The sequence below is a fragment of the Pezoporus flaviventris genome, unplaced genomic scaffold, assembly GCF_033815535.1.
Source record: "Pezoporus flaviventris isolate CSIRO_AGI_PZ_B2104156 unplaced genomic scaffold, CSIRO_AGI_Pfla_v1 ptg000007l, whole genome shotgun sequence".
Lineage (NCBI taxonomy): Eukaryota > Metazoa > Chordata > Aves > Psittaciformes > Psittacidae > Pezoporus > Pezoporus flaviventris.
Genome location: NW_026892555.1, coordinates 45,143,309 through 45,169,256, shown reverse-complemented (window position 1 = coordinate 45,169,256; position 25,948 = coordinate 45,143,309).

Sequence of the window (25,948 nt, the reverse complement as noted above, 5' to 3'; positions counted from 1 at the left end):
CTTGCCCATTGAGTAGGATTTCAAGTCTTCTTATCTATTTCCAGTGACAAGCTCAAATTATTAGAGTTATATGGTTTGTTTAGGAAAACTTATGAATCTCCTTACAAGGAAGAAATGTTTTCTTCACAGAAGAAAGCATTTGTCTTAAAAGAAACACCTCAACAGACGTGTCAATATAGCAATGAGAAGCTCTAAAATGATCTGATTACTTCTTCAGCATCAGTGAGATTAGGCAGCAACTTTTCTTTGGGAGATGTCACCCAAGCAGTCAATAGAAGAAGGTATTTTTGTCAGAAAAGGAAGAAAAAAGCAGTTAAAAATAAGCAAGCTTTAGCAACTGCTAAATGAGGTTTTTTACTTTTGGGGAGATATTTTTTAGGTGCATATTAAATTGCTGTCTTTTGATAACCTAAATACACTTAGAAGGTAATGCAATTTTCAGGCAGTGCTTCATGCCTAAAGCTATGGTTTAAGTTTAGTCATTTCTTTTTATCAGTTGAATATTATGACCATAGAAACAAAACACCAAAATTATAGACACCAAATGTGTTTTAAACAAATAGTAAATGACTTATTGTCTCTGTGTGACTACAAACAGGGAACTGTGTTTTCAAGCAGATCAAGCAGATCACCCTCAAGATTTCTAAGTCTCCTCAGTATCAATCCATTGTTTGCCTGTTTTGTTTCTTTTGTGACCATTTACAGGTCATGGTTTGGTTTCATCAACATGCAGCAATCTCCGGTGTGTTCCAGGCAAAAATATTTTTTTTAAAAAAAGCTTTGTATTAGTGCAGAATCTTTTCTTTTATTTCTCCTTTTAAATGAAAGATAGAGGAAGACAGTCTTCATTGTCCAAATGCTTCACTTCAGCTTCAAAGAACCAAGCTGGCATTTTAAAAGATGGATGGAAAACAGAAGCTGAGTTCAACAGAAGTTGTGAGAGGGCAGAAAAAGAACATGAAATTAAATCAGTGTCTTCCCAAAACCTAAGAATATAGTTAAAAATAATGGTCTTAATATGCATTTCCTGAAGGTATATGAAGTGCAATAGTTATTGAGAGAGATTGTGATGACTCACGCTAGATTGGAAAATTGACAGCTACAGAGGAGAATGAGACCTAATCCCATGGTTCTTATATCCTTTTTACTCAGGCAAGTTGCCAGTGGCACAAAGAAACCAGAATACGAGGGAGCTGTAAGAGTTAGATTACAAAATCATTCTCTTCTTCCAATGCTAAGTTGTTCCCAGCAGTACACTCTGAATTGTTTTGTCCTGGGGTGCCTAAGTGACACATGCAGTGAAGCTGAAACCCCTGAGCAATCTCTATGTGCTACTTAAAAGTCCCATTGGTTTAATGTATAGAATAAAAACCTGAAACCTTTTAATGTCCTGACTACTAGGCAGTTACTGCTGATATTCAAGCTCCATGCTCTTTTCTTCCTTTTATCACTTATAAGCCTTTTATTGCATTTTGTATTTGTCTCCAGAGTGATCAGAATCACCAGCAGTGCAGTGGACTACCTCAATTTCAAAACACATGGTCCTCATTACACTCCACCTCCAAGAAAAAAAGTATGTGTCTTTCCTATAGGTCTTCCTATTGTGTAGGGAAGCTAAATATATCTGATTCATTTTACTTTTCCTCAAAGACCTGCCCGTTCAGTTTTGATGCTGAATGACACCCACTAAGAGAACAGTTTTCTGAAGAGCCACACAAAATTATAGCGTATAGGTATGGCTAACAGATCCGTGCAGGCTTGGTAAATCTTTTCTTAAAGGCATGGTAGCTGCACTGAGATAGCTAAAGTGGTAATGTTTTCTTCCTTATATATCAACTATTAACTGTGTCTATTATCATCCACCAAAATTCTATCATTATTACTCCTTGTCATCTATTTCATTATATAGCCTTTAGATCATTAGTTCCTGAGGGTTTTTTTTTTTATCCTTATTCATTCTGATATTAGACATCAGCAAGAATTATAGTATATCTACTGAACTTTATACTTTTCAATACCAGCAATATTGCCAAGGCCCTGATTTCAACTCCCAATGCTCAAGGCTAGCTCTTAGGTGTGCAGTTGGGTAACCCTGGGCTTTGTGGAAACAGATGTCTTGTGGGGCTGAGAAGAAAGACCACCTCCCTCCTCTCTCCCATCCCCATTTTGCTCAGGCCCTTGCACTTGATCAGGGCCTTGCACTTTATCATTGCCTGAGCAACACTGTGGCTGTGTCTACCTTCCTGACTCTGGCCTCTTGACCTGGCCACCTGCCCATTGCTATGGTCCTGTCTGGTGGTCTGGGCTGTGGGTGGCCCTGGATACTGTCACTGGACCTGCTCTGGTGTCCCTGTGTGGGTGAGGGCACTGACCTGATGGCTCCCTCCACCCCAAACCCTACAGTGAAGCTGACACCACTGCTTCCTGGTGCATACTTTGGTCTGTGGGGGGCTGATGTTTAGTGGCTGGCTCAGCAGAGAGGTACTTGAGGTAGCAGAGGAAAATTTCTAAAATCGGTCTCATTTTAAGTATAGAAGTTCATATCTTCAGCTGCAACATGCACATGGTCAGTGCTTGCTATGCTGAAGTGAAGAAAGACTGCAGCAAGGAAGATGTCTGCTTTTTCCAAGCTGGGTGTCTTGCAGAATTCGACTCCAGAGTAACTTCCACATTGTTTTAGTGTTCAATAGCTGGAAATCATTAAGTGGAATATTACATAAATCTGACATTTTTAGGAAGATTTCCAGGGTGAAATCTGAGGATGGAAAGGAATCTGGCTCAGGACACTTTTGTTTCACCAAGCCACACTTTTTTTTTCCTTTTAAAGAAAAATTAGGTAAACAGGTTTAACAAAAAAGCTCAAGTCATTCATTAGGCACAGGGGATCCCTGTTCAAGTTCAAGTTAAATATCTTTTTGATTTTCACATTTCACTTTTTACCTTTTTTTTGTTTGCTTGTTTGTTTGTTTTGTATTTAATAATTTCTTATAACCTATAGCTGAAGCTGATTACATGTTGGAGGAAAAAAGTCTAATACCTTGCATATCTGCCTTTATGTGGGTTAAAATTAAACCAAGCAATTATTCCTTTACTGTTACATTGAACTAAGTAATTGAACATGATTTGCAGTTTACACCTTGCTTTATAAGAGATAGTTTATGAATTAATTGGACAATTTTGCTATAATTATAATATTTTTATTCCCCCTTAGCTGTATTAAGAAAGGAGTTACTTTTTTATGAAAGTCTATCCCTAAAATCTATGCATTGTTCTAACATTTTCTGGAATCCACAGCATTCATTCAGAATACTGTGCCTTTCATAATGTGCCAAAAAAAAAAAAAAAAAAAAGATAAATGCAGACTTCATTATAGAACGAAGTGGCTTTAATGGCTTTAAGCTGAAAAAGGGTAGATTTACATTAGACATTAGGAAGAAGTTCTTCGCTATCAGGCTGGTGAGGCAGTGGCACAGGTTGCCCTGAGAAGTTGTGGATGCCACATTCCCAGAAAAGTTCAAGGCCAGGTTGTACGGGGCTTTGAGCAACCTGGTCTAGTGGAAGGTGTCCCTGGCATGGGGGTTGGAAGTATAAGATTGTTAAGGTCTTTTACAACCCAAACCATTCTATGATTCTATGATATTAATACATTCTGTGAATGTATTAATCCAATTAGAGTTTGGTCTATAAGAGCAGCATCCATAGTCCAATGTACTGGACACTGATAGATTATTGGTTTGTCAGATAATTTGAAACAGCATGGCAAACAATTAAAAAATGGAACCATTCTGCTTTTGAGCAGAATATCTTGAAATTAAATCTGCCATTTAAATTTTCCAGACACAAAATCTAAATCTGTGGTCAAAATTCAAATATCAACAGGTATATCTTATTCAAAATAAGATATACATGTGCTAGTTTATGTAATGACTTATATTTAATGGAAATTACATTTTCAGAAGAAAAAAATTTCTAAACTCAAATTCCTTGCCAATTATCAAACCTCATGGATTTCCACATTCCACAGAGAAAACATACATTTTTAAAGAATAGCAGCTGTAGCTAGTGTTTGCACTGAATAACATAGAGTAGCCAGACCTAAAGTTTTACTCATTTTAATATCTTCATAAAGAGCAATCACTGATATCAGTGTTTCTAAAACTCAGTGCATGTACATGCTTAGCCCATAAACTTTTGAGACAGGAATTTTGTGAAATGAATACACAATATTCATTTATTTTGTTTAAAATTGTTTAAATTATACTAGGATCCATACCTTGCTTGCAAGTATTTTTAGGAGTGTATAGGTTGAAAAACAAAATCCTAGAGTCATCATGCAAATTATGAAATACACAATCTGCAGTTGAGAGTTCAATGTAAAAAGGAGGCAAAAATTCACTATGTTTGAAAATATTACAAAAGATGCTCAAAGACACTACAGAGTAGTGAGAATTTTTCTACAGTAAATTCAAGCAAGGCTGAACAATCCTACCTTGAGTTTATATCAATAAATCATACCATGAATTATTTTACCATGTAATGAGGTTCATGTATTTGAAATAAGTGAAGAAATTTAATGTGGGTATAAGAAAAGTTAATGCCATTTAAAGAAATTGAAAAATAGAGGTAATGTGATCTAAATGAGATATTCAACCAAAAGTTGAAATATATTAAGTAATGGAGATCTCATAATCCAAGTATGGGTTTGGGAGCAGCATAAGTATTTAAGCACAGTGTAATTTTAGTAACTTTCTTCATATAATTACTGACAAATTAACTGCAGTATACACGATCAACAACAAATGAATATTTCATAACTGATTACAAGTATAAAAAGAATTTACCCCTGGAAGGTTATTGTGATAGTGTTTTCAATGAACACTTGACATTATTAATACTGCAATTATATATTTATTTCACATTGGAGTTGTATCTGGCATTTGGTAATGATATAAAAATAGATGATCGCTGACTTGGGGATCTTATATAAAATAACGATAGGGCAAAGTAGAGAAAGGATAAGAACAGGTAAGTTGATAAAGCTCTTTGGAAGTCTAAGATGACTCTCTCTAGCTGAATTGCTGAGGTGAGTAGCTCGAGAGAGGACGCCTTCAACACCTGAGCGGGGGGAGATCAGCGACCAGGAGCCTCAACTCAGAGCGACAAGAGCCTCCCACCGAGGGAGCCTCAAGTCCTCGACAGGACCTGCCCGGGAGCCGGCAGCTCAGCTGACGAGAGCGAGCAGCTGACTCACAGGGGGCGGATCCAGGAGGGACGGCACCAGCCCTGGGGGGGTAAAAACCTGCCCAGGGAGTGCGACGAACAGGGTGGGTGGAAGCAGTTCGAGCAGGAGATTGAACAGTTGCCGTATGATCAGGGTCCGATCTGGGAGCTCTGCTCTGGCTGCGCCGGCGGTGGCCAGCCTGGGCACCCAGGCAGAGCCTATGAGAGAGGAGGCTGCAGTGCAGAGCTGGGAGTGTAGAGAGTGCCTGGTGCACGATGGGCAGGGCTGCGCTCGGTGCTCCCTGGTGGAGGTGCTCCTGCAGCAGGTGGCTGAGTTGCGGGACACTGTCAATAGGCTGAAAGATGTCAAGGAAGCTGAGAGGAAGCAGGAATGCTTGCTCCCGGCCGAAACTGTGCAGGGGCCTCAAGCGTCCCCTCTAGCTCATGGAGGAAAGAAGGAGGCCGTTAACCCAGGAAACTGGGAAACAGCAACAAAAAAGTACAACAAAAAAAGGAGAAAGAGGACAACTAAAAGCAAGGGACTTCCTCCTAAATCTGCTGTCCCCACCCAGAACCGCTTTGCTGTCCTGCAGGGGCCTGATGAGGAAACACGCACCAGAAACAACCGGCTGATGCACTGGTAAAGAAGACCTCTACTGGTGCTGTCAGGAAAAAGCAGTGGGTCGTAGTAGTAGGGGACTCTACTTTGAAAGGCGCAGAGGCACCCATCTGTCAGCCTGACCCAGTCTCAAGGGAGGTGTGTTGCCTACCAGGGGCACGGATCAGGGATGTTGCAGAGAGGCTGCCTGCTCTAGTAAGTCCCACAGGCTATTACCCACTTCTAGTGATCCATGTGGGTGCTAGTGATATAGATAGCAGTAGCCCAGAGAACATAAAGAAGGACTATAGATCCCTGGGAGAGGTGGTTAGGGGCTCTGGAGCTCAGATTATCTTTTCATCAATTCTTCAGGATAAAGGGGAGGACCTTAAAAAGGCTAGGAGGATTGGCTAGATTAATAAATGGTTAGAACAGTGATGCCATAGAGATGCATTAGAGATGCATGCACATCTATGGGAATATGATATAATAGGCATTGCAGAAACATGGTGGGATGGCTCCTATGACTGGAATGTTGGAATGGAAGGTTACAGGCTCTTTAGAAAAGACAGGCCTGGCAGGCGGGGAGGGGGAGTTGCTATTTATGTTAAGGGTAGGCTGGAGAGTATGGAACTCTGTCTGGGGACACATGAGCAGTCAACAGAGAGCTTGTGGGTCAGGGTTAAAGGGAGAACAGCTAGGGGGTATATTGTTGTGGGGACCTGTTACAGGCTGCCTGATCAAGAGGACTGTGTAGATGAAGCACTCTATAGACAGATAGGAACAGCCTTATGCCTGCAGGCCTTTGTTCTCATGGGGGACTTCAACCACCCTGATATCTGTTGGAGCAATGCTACAGCCCGGCACAAGCAATCCAGGAGGTTCTTTGATTGTGTGGAAGACAACTTCCTTTTGCAAGTAGTAGAGGAGCTGACAAGGAGAGGTGCCATGCTTGACCTTGTGCTCACCAACAGGGAAGGGCTCGTTGGAAATGTGACGCTGCAGGGCAGCCTTGGTTGCAGCAATCATGACATGGTTGAATTCGAAATCCTCAGGCCAGTGAGAAGAGCGTGCAGCAAGCTCACTGCCCTGGACTTCAAAAGAGCAGACTTTGGTCTCTTCAGGAATCTGATTAGTAAGATTCCATGGGATGTAGCCCTAGAGGGCAGGGGGGCCCGAGACTGTTGGTTGACATTCAAGGATCACCAACTACAAGCTCAGGAGTCTTGCATCCCAACTAGAAGGAAGTGCAGCAGGAGGGCCAGGAGACCTCCTTGGATGGATAAGGAGCTGCTGAGGAAAACTCAAAGGAAAAAAGCAGATTATAAAAGGTGGAAGCAAGGACAGGTTTCCTGGGAAGAATACAGGGATGTTGTCTGGGAAGCTAGGGACCAGGTTAGGAAAGCTAAGGCTCAGCTGGAATTAAACTTGGCCAGGGATATTAAGGATACCAGGAAGGGATTCTGCAGGTACATAGCAAAAAAAAAACAGACTAGGGAGAACATAGTCCTCCTCAGAAAGCTCTCGGGAGAACTGGCTACACAGGATTTGGAGAAGGCTGAGGTTCTGAATGTCTTCTTTGCCTCGGTCTTCACTGGCAAAGGCTCTGACCAAACCACCCAAGTCTTGGAAGGCAGATGCAGGGACTGTGAGAATGAAGACCCTTGGCCCACTGTAGGAGAGGATCTGGTTCGAGACCGTCTTAAGAATCTGAACGTACACAAATCCATGGGACCTGAAGAAATTCATCTGCGGGTCCTGAAGGAGCTGGCGAATGAAGTTGCTAAGCCAACTGTCCATCATATTTGAAAAATCATGGCAGTCAGGTGAAGTTCCCAACGACTGGGAAAAGGGAAATATGACGCCCATTTTCAAGAAGGGGAAAATGGATGACCCAGGGAATTACAGACCAGTGAGTCTCACCTCTGTGCCTGGCAAAATCTTGGAGCAGATTCTCCTGGAAGGCATGAAAATCATGAAAATCAACAAGGTGCTTGGTGACAGCCAGCATGGCTGCACAAAGGGGGAATGCTGCCTGACCAATTTGGTGGCCTTCTATGATGGGGCTACAGAACTGATGGACAGGGGCAGAGCAGTTGAAGTCATCTACCTGGAATTGTGCAAAGTGTTTGACACTGTCCCACACGACATCCTTGTCTCTAAATTGGAGAAACATCAATTTGATAGGTGGACCACTCGGTGGATAAAGAACTGTCTGGATGGCTGCATGCAAGGAGTCATGGTCAATGGCTCAATGTCTGGCTGGAGACTAGTAACGAGCAGTGTCCCTCAGGGATGGGTGTTGGGACTGGTCTTGTTCAACATCTTTGTTGGTGACATTGACAGTGGGATTGAGCGTGCCCTCAGCAAGGCTGCTGATGATACCAAACTGTGTGGTACGCTGGACGAAAGGAATGCCATCCAAAGAGACCGTGACATGCTTGTGAGGTGGGCTGATGCCAACCTCATGAAGTTTAAGCACGTCAAGTGCAAGGTCCTACACCTGGTTTGGAGCAATCCCAGGCACAGCTACAGGTTGGGCAGAGAAGAGCTTCAGAGCAGCCCTGCGGAGAAGGACTTGGGGGTGTTGGTTGATGAGAAAATGAACATGAGCTGGCTTCAGTGTGTGCTTGCAGCCCAGAAAGCCAACCATATCCTGGGCTGCATCAAAGGAGGTGATCCTGCCCCTCTACTCTGCTCTCGTGAGACCTCACCTGGAGTATTGTGTGCAGTTCTGGTGTCCTCAACATAAAAAGGACATGGAACTGTTGGAACAAGTCCAGAGGAGGGCCACGAGGATGATCAGGGGACTGGAGCAGCTCCTGTATGAAGATAGGCTGAGAAAGTTGGGGCTGTTCAGCCTGGAGAAGAGAAGGCTGCAGGGAGACCTCATAGCAGCCTTCCAGTATCTGAAGAGGGGACTTTAGGGATTCTGGAGAGGGACTCTTCATCAGGGACTGTAGTGGCAGGACAAGGGGTAACAGGTTAAAACTTAAACAGGGGAAGTTTAGGTTGGATATAAGGAGGAAATTCTTTCCTGTTAGGTTGGTGAGGCACTGGAACGGGTTGCCCAGGGAATTTGTTAATGCTCCATCCCTGGCAGTGTTCAAGGCCAGGCTGGACAGAGCCTTGGGTGGCATGGTTTAGTGTGAGGTGTCCTTGCCCATGGCGGGGGATTTGGAACTAGATGATCTTAAAGTCCTTTCCAACCCTAACTATTCTATGATTCTATATCCTAAAAATAACCGTTAATCCTGAGACTAACACAGGGAAATGCTTTCCTCCACCTACCTGTGCTTTACCTCTTAATTCTTACAGGGAAACTGAAGGATTCTTTTGTTGTCATTGTCTTTTCATTCAGTCTTGTGATTTATTTAGTGATTTAAATTATTCTGTTAGTTGTCTGCATAAAATTGTTCTTAGACTTCGGCCCCTCCACCCCCAATTTTATAATTCCTCTTTTTTGATCTCCAGTTATGTTTCTTACCATGCGAGAACTTAAAAACATAGTTTTAAAGAAACAGACATTTTCAAGGAAACTTGGTATTCTGACTGCTGGCATTTTAAGGAGTATACCAAATATCAGGAAACATGATAAAAATCATGAGAGTTGACAATGCTGCCATCTAGCCTTTGAAACATAATCAACAGGAGAGATCTAATACAAAGCAGTGAGTCTCCGAATGTCTCCATTAGCTCCCTAATTTTCAAGAATCTAAAAGCACTCCTTTCTGTGAAGTCACAGCATCTTGAGCATGGACAACAAGTCCTCTGACATCATTCTCAAGAGCAAAATTGTAAATATGTTGAGCTAGTGACATCATAGATATTCACAGGTTGCACACATGGGACATTGCTGTGAAACATCTCATTAGAAAAATTAAAAAGCCAGAAAAATTATGTGTTATCCTTTAAGAAAGGTTTGTGATCTCTTCAATAAATCATACATTCTCACCACTGGCTTCCTTTGTAAGTTGGGCTATTGCTATGACAAGCTAAAATTAAAAGATTTATAAGATAAGGAAACATTTTTTCAATGTCTGATTATATTCCTCCCATTAGTATTTCTTTGATTTAAGCCACAAGTTTGAGATTTTTTGTATTACCTAAGAAGATCAAAGAGCAATCTTCTTCCTATGCATATAGGTAGAATTGGTGGTGGGTTTTGTTTTAAATGCTGCATTTTTAGATGTGTTTTGTGAGCACATGAAAATCTTTGTATGAAATATAGCATTCTTGTATGTATTAATACCTGTAGACTGTTACTATTTATGTTTGAAATGCTAATTTGTTTGGGTTTTTTTTTCCTGTTCTTGTTTTAAAACTATCATTTGTCATTGTTTTGTTCTAGCCTATTTCACAATAATTGATTTTGTGTTCACTTGTTAATTGCTTTAGTTGTTACTTTATTGAAATTTATGGATTTGCTGATGTCCTGTGGAGGGTGTGTTTTCACTGGTAGTCACTAATTGCAGTGTTAAGGATTCATAAGCTTGCAACTTCTTCCTAAAGCAATCAACACATTTTATTAACTTCCTGAGTCTCTGCTCTGCTCCCTGAATCATAGCATTTGTGATCCTGCTCTTAGCTGAAAACAGGTGCCATATTTGTATAATAAGAATCTCTTTAAAAAGAACACATATTTTACTTTTAAAAGAGAAATTTCTTGGAGACAAGTTGCTGTAATTATTATTATTTACTTCTACAACGGAAGCACTGGGAGCATCAAAATCAGAAATAAATTCTCTAACTTACAGAACAAGGGAATAAAAGACACCTAAAGAACCAGTGAGCCTGCAAAGTAAGGTTTACATGGTTGCTAACCACGTTAGTCACATGAGGAGCCTAGAATGAAAGCAAGCATAAGTGCCACATGCACCAGCATAGCTTTACAAAAGCAATGCCTATCTTCTGGTTAGGAACTCCCCTTCATGGCCTGACACAGATGTCAAAGTTTCTACAGCTGTGCTGTGAAAGGAAATACACAAATCAGGAGACCGGTCACAGATTCCTTAGCCTTGGGTTTCCCTCTTAAATTTCTTTAATTTTCATCCTTATGTCTTTGGCCATCTCCTCAAAAAAATACTGTAGCTGCCTTTTATCCTTTTGTAATCCTCTTAACATGAGAAAATTGAGGTTATATTGTCTTAATAATGTTGCCTGTAACATTTCCAAATGCTTTCTGCCGCTGAGTTTTTGTGTTGTTCTTCATTGCTCTTTGTCTAGATAAAATCAGACTGAGTATATGGCTGTATATTCCAGCTTCTCTCTCTCCATCTCTCTTGGTGATAAACTCATATATAACTACTGTCTATTTAGTTATTGGCCACCTAGAATAACCATAGGTTACAGTAGTATGAATGCGTGTTATGCATATGAAAGAGGACAGCCCAGGACACCTGACTCAGGCTCTCCCTTTAACACAACCAGCTTTTGCCTTTAATGATCATGTACTCTTTGCTTCTTGTTGCTCACTGTACCTCAGGTCTGGAGGGATCCATCTTTCTCTGCAGACCTGAGGAGAAAATTGGTGAAATGGGCTTCCTGGAGCTCAACCTTATTCCTACTCACATGACGGGTTCAGCTATATGTGTCGTAAGCTATCAGGGTCTGACTGACAAAACCAGGATAAAATTCTGTGGCTGACTGAATCTAGATAATTCAGACTCATATTACTAGCATGCATTTTTTACTTTATCAATGATTCACGTAGGTTTGTGTCATACATCTATCTAGACAGACACCCGAACAGCGAGTCTGGAAACAATCATATTCAAAATCAGCTGTACGGAATAACCCAGATTCACTCAATGCATTGATTACATATGAAACCTAACTGTCTGCATTATTTCACAGCAACAGGTCCTTAGTTGTTTTGAGTTTTGTTTTGGTCGGTTGGTTGGTTGGGAGGGTGGGGGAGGGTGTGTTTTTCTTTGTTTATTTTATTACTGCTGTGATTTTTTTTTAAGAACATTTTTACCTGTTTCAATAATCCCATGCTTTCTATAAAGAAGCACATGTGGATATTTTGTACCTATCACCTTTGTATACAGACAAATCCCATTTCCTTTTCTGTGTGTTCTTCAATCCTTTCTTTGCCCTTCAGTCTCTCACCATTCCTTTGTCTGACAAATCCTGTATCTCTTCCCATTTAAATCCCACCTCAGAATACGTTTGGAGGAGAAAATGTCATTGCTTGTTGACCACTGGAAGGAAAGACTTAGCCAGAACAAGTTTTTCCAACATTTTAGAAAAAGATTTCTGAGGAAAAAAGGCGAGTTTTTTTGTTGTTGTTGTTGCTTAGAAATATCATAGCCTGATCATCCAGTGTTTATGTTGTCTGGCTTAAATAATGCACTACTGGCCTGGAAACTGTTGGTTTTTTTTGCTTTATGTCTTGTACTGAGAAACACAGTAGAAAAATCATGTAGTTTATATCCTTCCATTTATGTTGTAAACTGTAAACTCTGTGTTCAAACAACCATATAATATTTTAGCTGTACTTCCAACCTGAATAAGAAACTGCATATCTGTGTTTGTACTGAGAAAGGAAAATGCAGCAGTTAGCTGTCCTTCCTGTGAATCACCCCTAATTCATCTGAACATGGCTAAGAGAGTGTGATGTTGATGAAATTCTGTTCCTGCAAGGGAGGAGGGGGGTTTTGCTTGTAACATTGACAGGAATCTGTATACTATGGTCATTACACACTTCATCGCAAAATTTCTAAGACTTCATAAAGGTGCTCATGTCCACTTTAAATTTATGAAAAAGTTGAATTGCCTTTGCATTTTTTTAAAATGTTGTTTTATATTCAGAAGTAGTTCCTGTCTCCCAGTCTGGTATGGTTTTGTGCATGGAAAAATCACTTCATAATCTTTATTAACTTGCAAGCTTATTGTGAAACTTAATTAGCGAATATACATGAGCCACATTGAGATCCTTAGGTGTTCTCTATCATACATAGACATTAATACCTTTAAAAGCAGATAATTTGTACAGCCAAAGCTGTTCTCTACTTCATGCTATTTCACAGGCTGCATAAATCAGTGCTTCAGTTAGAAAATGAAAGCAGAAGAGATTGCAGCCATACATTAACGACCTAACCTTACATGATATTTTTCTCTTTCATGCAAATATTCAACTAATCTCACCAAAGCAACTATTTATCATCACATCATTTAAATTCTTCAAGGCTGATGAATTTTGGCAGCATTTGTTTTTGAATGTCTTCAGTATGATTAATTTTAGATCAGGCAGAGAAAACACAGGGGAAAAAAAAAAGTCTCTTCACTTTAAAAGCAACATGGAAATACTAGAAAATGTCTATTAGTAGAATGTTTATTTTTTGATGAAATAATGAATTGGTGATATATATTATCTTTCTGAAATACACTGTAAGGCTGGGAAATGCAAAATTTTTTTTTTTTTTTAAAGAAAATAAATGATGAGGAACACATTTTTTGAAAAGGATGAAGAAAGACCAGAAGCACAGAAGTAAAGATTTTCTTGCAAATGAATTATAATATGTTTTCTAGTTCCCAGCTTCTTATTTTCTGACTTTCTGTGGATCAGGAGCTGCTCTTAAGCAATGCAGCATGTTTCTTAATGAGAGATTGTTCCTTGTACCATCTCCTCCCACATTTAGAACTGCAAGACCCCATTACAGCTACAGACATTGTTTACCTGTAACATGAACACTGGGCAGACTTTAAATCTGGCTTCCCATTGCCTCTCTCCACACCCCATCCTCTCTTTTAATGGCATTTAGGGATAGTAAAGAAAGAGAATGGTACCAGGTGACAAAGGCAGTTGTCCATGAGTGTGGTTGTACATGACAGTTCACATGGGCTCTGCAAGCTGCCAAATTTCAATTAACTCCAGAGTGGGAGGTTGCACTGTTAAGTCAGAACTCACTGAAGTTACTTGGAAAAACGGCCATTGGCTGAGACGTTTTGCATTACCCACTAGATTAAGGAATTCTGTTGGACCAGTAAGATATTTTTACTGCACAAACCCCATTTGACTGTGATCGAGTACAATCCAATCCTGATAGCCTGCTAGCAAATTTACTCTGTCTCCAGGGAAGTATTTTAATCATTGTCTTTTGATAGGGTGTGGAAATGGGTGGGCAAAAAAGTGTTTGAGCATAATTTGTTTTTTAATTTCTGTTAAAGTCATTCCATAGCCCCACCAACTCCCCCCAGTCAGTTAAAATTCACTGAGCCAGGGACTCCACAGCCCATTGGCAAGTGCCCATCATTTTTCAGAACAAGCAGGGTGATTAATCCATTTAAATTTACTGCACAGGAAATATTGGGAGAGGCAGATGCTTTCCTCAATTGTGATTTACATTGAGAAGAAAATTAAAATCCTAACCATAACAATTAATTGACTGCTCCACTAAATCCAGTATCATCTCTACCTTTTTTTCTTCTGGAGAATGTGACTATAAATGTTTTCAGCTTTCATGGCATGAAGAGGTGAGGGGCTGGGGGTTTTGTTTTGTTTTTCCCTTGTTGTTTTATTTCTTTATTTTTTAATTATTAATGACATTCAGTTGCTTGTTTTGGGTTATGATTTTTGGGGTGGGGAACCACTGGGGAATGCTGCTTTAGAAAGTGATTAATCTGTAGTCATTAAAACACTTCACAGACACTGTAGCAAAACTGTCAGTATCTCTTCATTAGCTCCAAGATAGGGAGTTTCATATAAGTACATCTAAACCTCAGCTGTAATATCCTCCGCAGGGTATATTAACAGTGCAGGATTTTACAACATTTCAGGACTAATTTCCTGCTTATTCAGATACTTTTTCATCACAGAGAATTTACACAGCTACAGACATCTGTCTTAATAACACTCAGCATGTTAATATGGATCTTGAGGACATTAGGTGATTGAAACTGTAGCTAGTCAATTCTCCCATCATTTTGAAATGATCAAAAAAGAGAATCCTTCATGGCTTTGGAAGATTTACTGAGTTGATTCACTTTTATTATGTAAATTATACTTCTGGGGTTTTTTTCTTGAAACCAGGGGCTGTACCTAAGATACGCAGTGACATTTCAAGGAGCAAGACCCTTTACATTAAATGATATAGGTTTACGATACCAAACTTTGTGAACTTTCTCTTCCACCAGTATAAATCAAACAAACAAAGCAACGCATTAACTGCACTCATTACCAAATTATCAGAGTAGGATGTATGTAGGTAAAACTATATTTTGCTTGACGTCTTCTTTATACTTTCAGAATCTGTCCAACCTTAGCAAGAGATAAAACCGAATTATTTCTCACCAATATGTATTTTTAATGAACAGTCACTGTATTCTTAAGCCAGGGGATTCTCAGACTTTTCAGGATGTAGGCTGCAAAACAATGAAGGCAATCACATCATGAGTGACACTGTTGGAAACAAGATAATGAGCTAGGAAGTTTAGGACTAAAGTAGCATATACAAACTTATGCTGATGGACAAGTAGAGGAGATAAATCCTGACGCATCTGCAGAATTAGTCTTGTGTGTAATTGGTGTAAGTAACCGCATATGACACTTTATAAAATACATCTTAACTAATTAATTGTATTTAAACATAGTAAACATGTCCTTCTTTCTACCAGATGGGCCCTACTTCTACAGGAAAAAATGTGGGAAAGTGCTTGAATACACATTATCTGATCGTATAACAAAGCCTTACATTGTGTATCTTGAGCACTGATTTTTGAAGGCAGTTTTTCAGAAGTCTTGAGATCAGCATTGAAATCCTCAAATTTTTAACTTCTGTGACCAGGCAGTCAAAGAATTGCTGCCACCTCTGTTGTCCACTGCTGGCTTTTTCTTCAATGAGATTAAAAGAAGCAACTCCATTTGCCACAAACCTGACGAACTACATCTTCAGTTCAAAGCTCAGTTGAGAAGAGATAGAATGACAGAAGGTGGATACATGGTTGCTATTCTTCAGCTTTTCAACTTCCTTGTTCTTTTATTTGCAGTTTTGCAATATGTCTGAGACAATTATAACTACATCTGAGGACCTAGACTTCATGCCTTGTTTTCACCCAGTTTTGCAAACGCGTGAGATTCTCTTTGCTAAGGTATGGGTAAAAAGGAAAATAGAGAGGAAACATCATGTGATTGATGCAAATATAAAATCCTGTTCTAATAATCATAAGGAAGATATTTACAGTGGCTCATTTTATTAATGAAGGAAAAAGTGTTGTGTGTCTGTTTCTTCTTGCATTTTATGCATAATCAAATGAGAATAGTATTCACTCCTTTGGAAAACCACAACAAATACTTGTAAATGTTTCATAAGTCCATGCTGAAATCCACAGATATGAAAGGAATATTTATCAATTTTTATCTTCAGGAAGAAAAGATCAATTTTTGCATTTTTTTCTTATTTTACAAAAGTCTACATTAATTGTTACTAATCACATTTTATAAATGAGAAAACAAAGATAGAATTGGAAATTTATTAAGATTACAGAAAAGAGAACGCGGAAGAAAACAGTTTTTTTAGCTCTCTGTTTCTATAACTTGTTACCTCTTACAGTAATTAGCTGCACAAAAAATTTTTACTCAGTGGACATGAAGAAAGGCCATTAGCATGGTTATTCTGCTGCTCAGAACTTTGTTATACTTTCCTTGTAGTTTCCCAACTGATAATAAAAGTTCCTGCCATAGAATCTACATTTTGTGGGGAACAAACTCTTTCATTCAAAAGAAAGATATTTATTTGCATGGACTTTTCTCAGAGGAGGCAAAACTGACTTTGCACTCAATTTTTCTTCATGCACGCATATCAGCAGGGAGTAGGAAGTTTGGGGGAAAAATCTCTGTATATAGCTGAACTTATGCTCTAAGGGGAGCAAGATGAGTTACGTGGAAGAATGAAGTGACTTACACCTCCATCAGGGCAAAGAGAAATCCAGGAAGGACTGTGACACAGTCCACAACTTTTGATCTGGTCTCCTGGGGTACCGCTGTCTTGAACTGTCTTGAACCTGCTGTTCAGGTTAGATAGCCAAGTCGCACACCAACCTATAACATTTTTACTGACAAATGTGCAGGTCCTTTTTTCTCTTACTGGCATCCAAGACTGGTAATGAGTTTGATGTAATCTCAGTTCAGTGCTCAAATAACAAGTCCAATACATTGTGAATATCTTACCAAGGCTAATTGCATTTACATAGATTTGGATTTTAATATATAATTTGGTTAATAGTGTGTTTTATCTGTTTTTTATCTATATGTTAACTTCTGAGTCCTTTGAATGACTTTGTCATGAAATAAATTATTTTTTAAATAAAAATGGATTGCTCTTCATAAAAAGCAGCTGGAAATTTCAGCTTCTTTGTTGAACTAGAAGAATTGTTTTAAAATATGTCCATAGTTATTGGAATGATTCCTAATTTCTAAAACAACAGTGTAAAGATTAAATAACTTTCTTAAACACAAATAATGAAACTGAGTCTTATTCTACTCATCAGTTTCTATAAGATTAAAAAGGATGTGGGCCTTTTTTGTGAAGTGTCTTGCTGTTTCAAGACCACAGAAAATGTGCTGCCTAACTTATAGAGTTTGCAAGATAATAAAACAAATTGTAGATAGGCAGCAAATCTACAGTGAAACAAAAGATGAGGACAGGAGCCATACTAAGATTATGAGAATTATAATAAATGTTATCTATCATGGTATTTTTTAACCCATAGTTCTACATCATAATCAATTTTTAAAATAGGTATCAGCACTCCCCACAGGCCTTTTACCTAGCCATTATTAGTTGGCTCTTTCCAAATCCTGTAGGTATCAAGATGGGAATAGAAAGATGAGATATTAATGGCTTTACGCACTAATTCAAGGAGTACATGCTATTTATAAAAGTGCTAGGACTCCTGTGGCAAAAACTGTCAAGTGAATAGTTTGGGCTGCTATCACTGATGGAGTGGAAATGCCAAAGAGCAACTCATTAGAGTCAGAGAACAAATAAATAGGGATACTCAGAGCTTTGAAAACCATGAAATAAGAAGTAGGTGAACCAGATGTGATGGTAAAAAAGAAGAGTCCATGAAAGGATGTAGGGAAGAGTGATAAGTGAAAACAAATATGACCTTGCATGTAGGAAAATGCAAACACAGATTGTACACCATCTTTCTGCTAATGTTTCTGTGACTAATTTTAATTCTGAAACAGACTTGAAAAAGTTTTTTATACTTGCATATTTTCAGATTCATAGGAATAATGTCTAGAAGGACATTTAACAGTCATTTAAGCACCCTCCCACTTGAATCAGGACTGCTTTCAGTTCTAGTATGTATCACCTGTTGTTTTGCCTAATGGAGTCCTGGAAGGACCGAAATTGGCAAGCTGTTTCTCTACTGCCCTAACTTCATAACAATGAACTTCTTCAGATGTCAGTCTGACATGTCCCAAGCCCTTATTTGTAACTGTTGTATTTAGGTTTATCATCTGCCACTTACGAATATAGCTTAGCTCAATCCACCTAGGCTTTGGCTTTTCTGTATTCATCCCTGAACACCTAAGAAATGCTGTTGAACTTCTCTTTCATTGCCTGTCCTTGATTCTACTTCATGTATGCTCTCTCTTTGCAATTTAGTTCTTTAAGAATTTCCTGCTTAGACTCCTCCCAAAATGTCTTACCTTTCTGTAGAAGAGGCTGCTTTCTTCACAAGTTACTATTATTTTTTTAAATAGTACCATAAGCTATGTGGTAGAAAAATTGGGTCCCTATTCTTCGTTTAAGTGTCAGTTAATGAAAGAGGAAGGCCTGAAAGTTTGATGAACAGAAAAAAAATCCATTCTTTTTTTTTTCTTTTTGTACGAAGAGAGCTATACTTATTTGCAACTCTGCAAAAAAAAAAACCTAAATATTTTTATGTATATCATACATTGTTTGACACAAAACTTGATGTCTATGAAATATACAGTCCATCTTGTTATAAAATGACAAAGATTCTTTCTTTTCTGAAAAGAGAATTAATTGTTAAAATCTCAAAGATTGCACTAGTGACCCAAAACAGTATATTTGCTTTCACGTGTCATTTTAATTACTACCTCTTTATAAAAGCTCTCTTCTCATTGAATCATGTAATATCAGGGTGATGTTTCCAGAGTACCTGTGAGTGGTGATCCCAGTCTAAGTGAGCTCTTGAGGACTTATATCAGGCCATCTTATGCTTTCATATAGCAAGAGGTGTGGTAAAAGAGATAGAGTGATGAGACTAAACTTTTTGAGGCAGCAAAGTAGAATATGGACTGTTTGATCAGCTTCTGCTTTTGCTGCAAACAGCCTGTGCACCTGATACCTGAGCAGTATCTACTGCAGTACCTACTAGTCTAGACCTCTTATTATCTGAAGCTCTAAAATCTTTCATTTTTGTCAAAGATCTTTTGATGTGCCAATAAAGTCACCCTCCATCTTCTGCTCAGTATTCCAGAAAATTTACACTCTTGTATATCCTTGGTATATTCAGCAAGTAGTTTAAGTCATTCAAACTAACTGTGCACTTGCTGAAATGTGCAAAGGCTGAGAACAAGCTCCAAAGGAACATAGGCACTGGGTGAGTTATGCAGAATTGCTGTTAAGACAACAGACAAGAAAATTCCTTTGTCTGCTTGGAAGTTCTAACCATGAAATCTCTTCCGTTGTACCAAGCCAGACTACTGGTACAGGAAGACTACAGTTATTGAGGTTGAACAGTCCACCTTCTGCCTCTATCAGGGCAGGATTTCTGCTTGCTGTCTTTCTTGTTCTGTGATTGCTGCGTTCATATCTGGACAAAAACAAGCTTGAACAAGAGATATACAAGCTTGTACGTTATCTGGTCTATAACTTGATAGTTAGAATTATTTTGTAGGAATGGAAAAGTCTCTTAGGCTGATAAAATGAACCCATCTCTATTTTCTTAGGCATATGTTCTAACCATTCTGTTATTATGCAGAAGAGAGGAAAGATAGATAGCACTATCCTTTCAATAAAAGGAGTGCTAGATATCCAACTACGTATCATGTTCCTCAAGGCAAACTGTCAGGGTGTAAAATATCCAATGCCCACAAAGTTACGACACTAAAGTTACCCCACTGAAGAGTTGGTCCATAATCCAAAAAAGTGTTCAGCATGTTGGTCTTGTCAGTCCCAGTCATGGGGACCAGCCTCTTCAATGTGACTTCCATAATCCACAGTTTGGTGTTTACTTTGGAGAAAACCGTTGCATAGCAACTGAGTCCTGTTTCTAATCTGATGCTAAGTGAATATGTCAGTGAATTACAGCCTGATGAACAGGCACCACATTAAGGCCATAAGAATTCCATGAACATCCTTAAGCATGTTGCTAAATTGTTCTAATATTTGAAATCTGAAAGCTGAGTTTCTACATTTAGACTATGTAAGGGCCAAAGGACGTATTTTGTTTGCAATAAACCATAACAACTCTTTCAGAACCATTGAATTGAATGTAGTAAAGGTATGTAAGGAACATTAGGCTTTATGCAACTTAGTAAAAGAGCTTATTACATGTTTATTACAAACTAATCACTTCATATTTAGTTTTTCTTGTTTTTTTTTGTTTTTTTTTGTTTTGTGGTTGGTTTTGTTGTTGGTTTTGGGTTTTGTTTGTCTGTGGTTGTGGTTTTTTTGTTTGTTTGGGTTTGGGTTTCTTTTTAATTGTATCTGCCTTTGAATTACATTCTTGTAAAACCACTTTAATATATGAAAATATAATAGTAATTTTAAGTTAGTTTAACACATCTGAAACATTCCAAATTAAGGGCCTTATTCTCAGGTGCACTGAGGCTGCTTTATGTTGTCTGGCATCAGTTACAGTTATGTGCATTTTAAAGCCCCTATGCACTTGTGAAGAGGTAAAGACTACTTGATGTAAATGGTAATTCCATCCTAATCTTTTGGGATGAATTGAACTGATCATTTATAAATGGGAATAATTCACAGAACACACCTTTGTCTTCTTCATGTCAATCTTTTCTAAACTATGGACCAGCTCCTGTTAATTTTACTTATTTGAATACGTATTTCCATGTGAGTATCCCCTTATAATTTGGATTTTTATGTAATTATTTTCTAATGGGAGAAAGAGTGATTTCCATTTTGCCATTTAATAATATCAATTATCTGTGAGTATAGTAGTGGCTCCGTATTCAGAGAGCACTTCTTTTTCAAATACAAAAGTAAAAACGAACTCCAATTAAAATGATGATGTTTGCCTAAAGCCTTTCAAGCAGTTTAGAACTCCTCCAGAAATTCTCAAGGCCTTCCTAGAACACCACTTGGGTAGGAAAACCCAGTAAACTGCTGCTTTGAATTTGAGTAATGATTTTCACTGATTTTAAGGTGAGAAAAGGTTTTAAGTTCTGTATTCTGTGCTAGCATTCTGCTTTTACTCAGTTCTCTTTATAGTCAATGCAAAAAGACAGGTAAGGCAACTCATATGTTAAAGAGGTTTATTTCAAAACTGCATTTGTATGTCCAATGACTATTTGAAGACTTTAAATACAAGAAAACACTTCCTCTAGTATCTGAGCCTTCTAAATGTCAGACATCTGTTATTATTCATCTAAGTATAGCCAAGGTACAAAGTCATTTGCCCTGTAATGAAAGTAACGCAATAATTAGAAAGTAGTGCAGGACATAAGTTAAGTGGTAGTTATATAAGCACATATCAGTATGGCCAAAGACTGAATAGAATGGAAAAATGGCATTAGAGAGTGAAATATTATTTATATCATACCAGAAATCTACTTTCTTTTCTATTCAGAGATGACCATAAGGTAACGGTTATACTGTGTGTCCAGTGAAAAAGAAATGGAAAATACCATAATCAAGCAGTCCCAGTCAGGAGGCTTAGTAGACTAGGAACAGAGGAAAAATGAGTCCCATGTGAAGACTAAGTTTTGACAAGTAAGATTCAGGGGCAAAATCTTTGTGGCATAAGCTAATAAGGACTATTAACACTCATCTAAACAATTACATAAACAAGAATGCCTGGTAGAAAAAGCAACAGCCAAAACTATAAAGGAGTTAAACAGATTGATTAGACAGGTCAGCTGTATGTTTTCTATCTCAAACAGATTGACAGATACTATGAACAACAACAACAAAAAGTTTATTTAGTCTCCTCAGCTTTGTCATAATTCTCTTAGGAGAATATGAGGATGAAAGCCATTTGTTTGACTTTCTGTCTGAAGTAATCTGATTATATTAGAATGGGCTTTGGTAAATCAAATAGGTCCATTTCTAAAAAGTAACTCCCCATCATCGTCTCTTCAAATAAGCAAAATGGCATATCTCTAGCAAGAGAAAAAAATAGAATAAGTGAAAATTCATGTTGCATCTCCTCTGAAGCCAGTACTGGATGATTCTATATTTCTTGGAATATAGAGCATGCACAGATGAGAATCTAACATATCTGTAAATACCACCTTTTCATTTACATCCTCAGTATAAATCTCTGTATAGCTGTAATTAGGTGGAATTTTTTTCCCTGAAGTCGATGCATAAAATTTCTTCATGTAGACCAATTAATTGTTTTCTTTCTTTTGCTAAACATAAGCAATTTACATAGTGCTTCAATACCATGCAGAGTTCAGTGGAAGGCCACCAATATGGTCAGGGAGTGGCGCATTTATTATGGCAGGAGAAACTGAGGAAGCGGGGCCTGCTCAATACGAAGACTGTCTTTAAGTGCACATAACAGAAGCCTTCCCCGTACCTGGGGGGGGGAAGATAGAACCTGTCTTTTCACAGTGGTACATGGCTGGAGGACAAGAGGAAAAGCACATATACAGAACTAAGTTTCAGACTGGGTATAAGGAGAAACATTTTCACCAGGGGACATAAACAGTACAGGCAGTGAGGGAGGCTATGACGTCTTCATCCTTGGAGGTTTTTAAGAACGGACTAGACAAAGCCCCAAGTAATCTGTTTTGATCCCCTGAATAACCTCACTTGATCCTATAGCTGACCCTGCTTTGAATTGGGAGCTTAAGACTAGAGACCCTGAGGTCCCTTCCAACTTTATTTTATAAACCCACAGTAAGCTACATGTATAATAAATCAACATAAAAAGTTATGGTAAAACCTATGAACACTGAACAGTAAAATAATTCATATTCATACAGCAGATGACATATCTCACAGAAGATGGTGTCACCAATCGAACAAAATATTATCCACATTATTTCCACTGTACAAACTTAGATCCTTTTGTCTACTCTTCATGTGTCTACTATGCCGATGAAAGAAATTTGGAGGAGGTGTTTATTCTGGTCTGCTATTACAGCTTGGCCGGAACTCTGCCACCTGTACCATGTGAAGAACTTTGCAATGCCCAGTTGCAATGTGAATGGTCATCTATGCTTACTAATGCTGAAAAAAGAATTGCATCCTAATGGAAACGTGGCTCATCCAGTTCTCCAAACCACTCAAGGGTCAATAGCTACAATTAACAAAGGATTGATTCTTTCTTTCTCTTTATTTTTTTTTAATTTATGTTCAAGCCATAAACTGTATATTTAAGAAATATCTCAAAAATGAATTTATTTGGAACTTGTTCATAAAATGGCTTCAGAGAAAATCGCAAGATTTGACTTGAGATGACCAACTAAAAACAAATGTTTATGTACCCAGAAAACTTTGTGTACATGTATACCTAATACTTAATGCTTGTATACGCAGATACATATTAAACCAAAGTTGTTGATTGTATTCTTATATTCCCACATTGAATCTCTTGATGCATAATTTTCCACTGTATATCCTCATTTCCCTGAAAAGGAAACCAGAACATCTTTTCTTTATTATGATTTGATATTTGGTTAAGTCAGTGAGGAAATCTCTTGTGTGTAACTGATATCCAGTTTCACCAAAAATAAATCTTTTTTCAGAATCATTACAGGATTAAATATGGTTCGCAGTTTGCTATATAGGTAGTGAGAGTATCAAAAGGTAGTAATTAAGTAGTGAATGAGACCAAAATTAATGTATGTATTCCACACTTTTCACAGCTTTTCCTCTGCACTATTCAACTGTTTGTTTATTCCACAGGCAATCTGTTCAAGCAAACTGCAGTAGTTGTTCACCTCTCAATAGCATATCTACAACTGGCCAAGCAGAATTGATTCAGTCCTAGCCTGACATTTTAGAGCTTTAGCTCTGATACTTTAAACTGGGTACTGAATCTCTGCTGTGCTGAGGAAGATTTATCCTTTCCAGAAATGGTGATTCATTGAATTTAGTATGCCTTCTGGGGCTCCTGAGGCTGAACTTTAGGACTATAACATAATTATGAACAGAAAGTAATTTTTTTCTCTTTCTGAGTTTCGTGCAGGGGTCTCAAGGTAACTAAAGTTCCTGGCTTTATAAATTGATGCAAATAAAGACTTTCAATTAAAAAATAGAAAACTCTCTCTAGAATTTCTAAACTTGTTGTTTTTGTAACATAGGTAGCATAATGACACATAACGATGCCTTGCAATTGCAAAGCTCTCTTGTCACTTTTTTTACCATCTGCGTAAGCAATTTGAAGCTTTCTTACTCAAGAGCAGAATGATATTCCCAAATCACAGTCTTACAGATTTCCACTGAAATTAGGCAGAGACTTCTTTGATTTTTAGATTGAGCGTGTTACAGTGTTATAAACAGATCAGGTTATTCACTATAATTTTTTGTATGTATGTGTAAATGTGAAATTTCTTTGGAATCATTTTAACTGACAGCAGGATGAAATACACAACCATGTCCAGTTACAGAGTTTCTAAGGTTGAAGAACAAAGGAAACATAACCACTTTTTTTAAAATTAAGGCATCATTTTGTCACAAGAAGTATCATAAGGGAGATTTAAAGGGTGAGTGAATAAGTTAGTTTCAAAACAAATACTGTAAAGAATGTGATTGCAGTCCTTGAATTTTTCCCTTTTGTATTCCTTTTTCATTCTACAGCAAACTTTCATCAGCCATTTAAATTAAAGAAAATGGAAGGTAATATTGTGGAAAGACTTTAACCACAATGGAGCTAGTAGGCATAGCCATGATACAAAGTGTATTTACTCTAATGTTACAAAGAGTCCTCCTGTTGTTCCCTGATCCGCCATAAAAAAGTCAGTAAGCTGTGGAAAATGCTCTGCAGACTATTAAAATCCCTACGTATTTGACAACATTATTATACATTAAGGCCATTTTATCTGAAAACCTAATAAAAGCTGGTACTACAGGTTAGTCAGGGTGTTGAAAGTGAAATGTTTTATGTGTGATGACATTAAAGGGAAAGCTAATAGAAGCTTAGATTGTGACACTGTGTAATCATGAAACATAGACCTAATTTAGTTGGTAATTAACCCTGGAATATTATGTTGTGGGCAGCCCAGGAACTAAAAAAAAACAACCAAAAAAACACCAAACAACCAAAAAACCAAATAGAAAAAAAAACAGACAACAAACAAACAAACAAAAAACAAAGAAAAAAGAAAAAACTGGTGAAGTGACTGAAAAATAGAGGCAAAGGACCAGAGGATAAAAATTTAGGTGAAAATCAATCAAGACACAGTTGATCAGTTTGGATTGGCACTTAAAAACCTTTGCCTCTTCTGACTTACCCAATACATGCTGAAAGTGCAAGCTGCTGAAGTCTGTGGCAGAGCCATTATCATCTGTTCATTTTATTTCCATTGCCAATTATCCTTAATTATTAGAAACTTTTTTCAATGCATAATGACTGCTGAAATGCTAGCATGCTCATTAAATTGAAGCTTTAGCTCAAGAAATAGATTTTGGTAAGCTACATTATTACTTGCAGTTTCAAGTACTCCATCCTCCGTTAACTTCAAGTCCATCTTTGCACATTTTCCAATATATATTTATGCATTTATTTATTTTTACAGGAGAAAGAAACAGAAGGCCAGATTTCCTTGTTGAAAGCTGATATAATTAGTATAAAAAGACAGATGTGATCTGAATTGTTAAGAGCTAAGGAATAAATATGGACAAACTTTGTTTCTGGAGGGATGAGTGATCTCATTGAGAAAAGAACTTTTCCAAGGGTTCACTTGGAGCCCATGGAAATGCAGAAATAAATTTCATAGAATCATAGAATAGT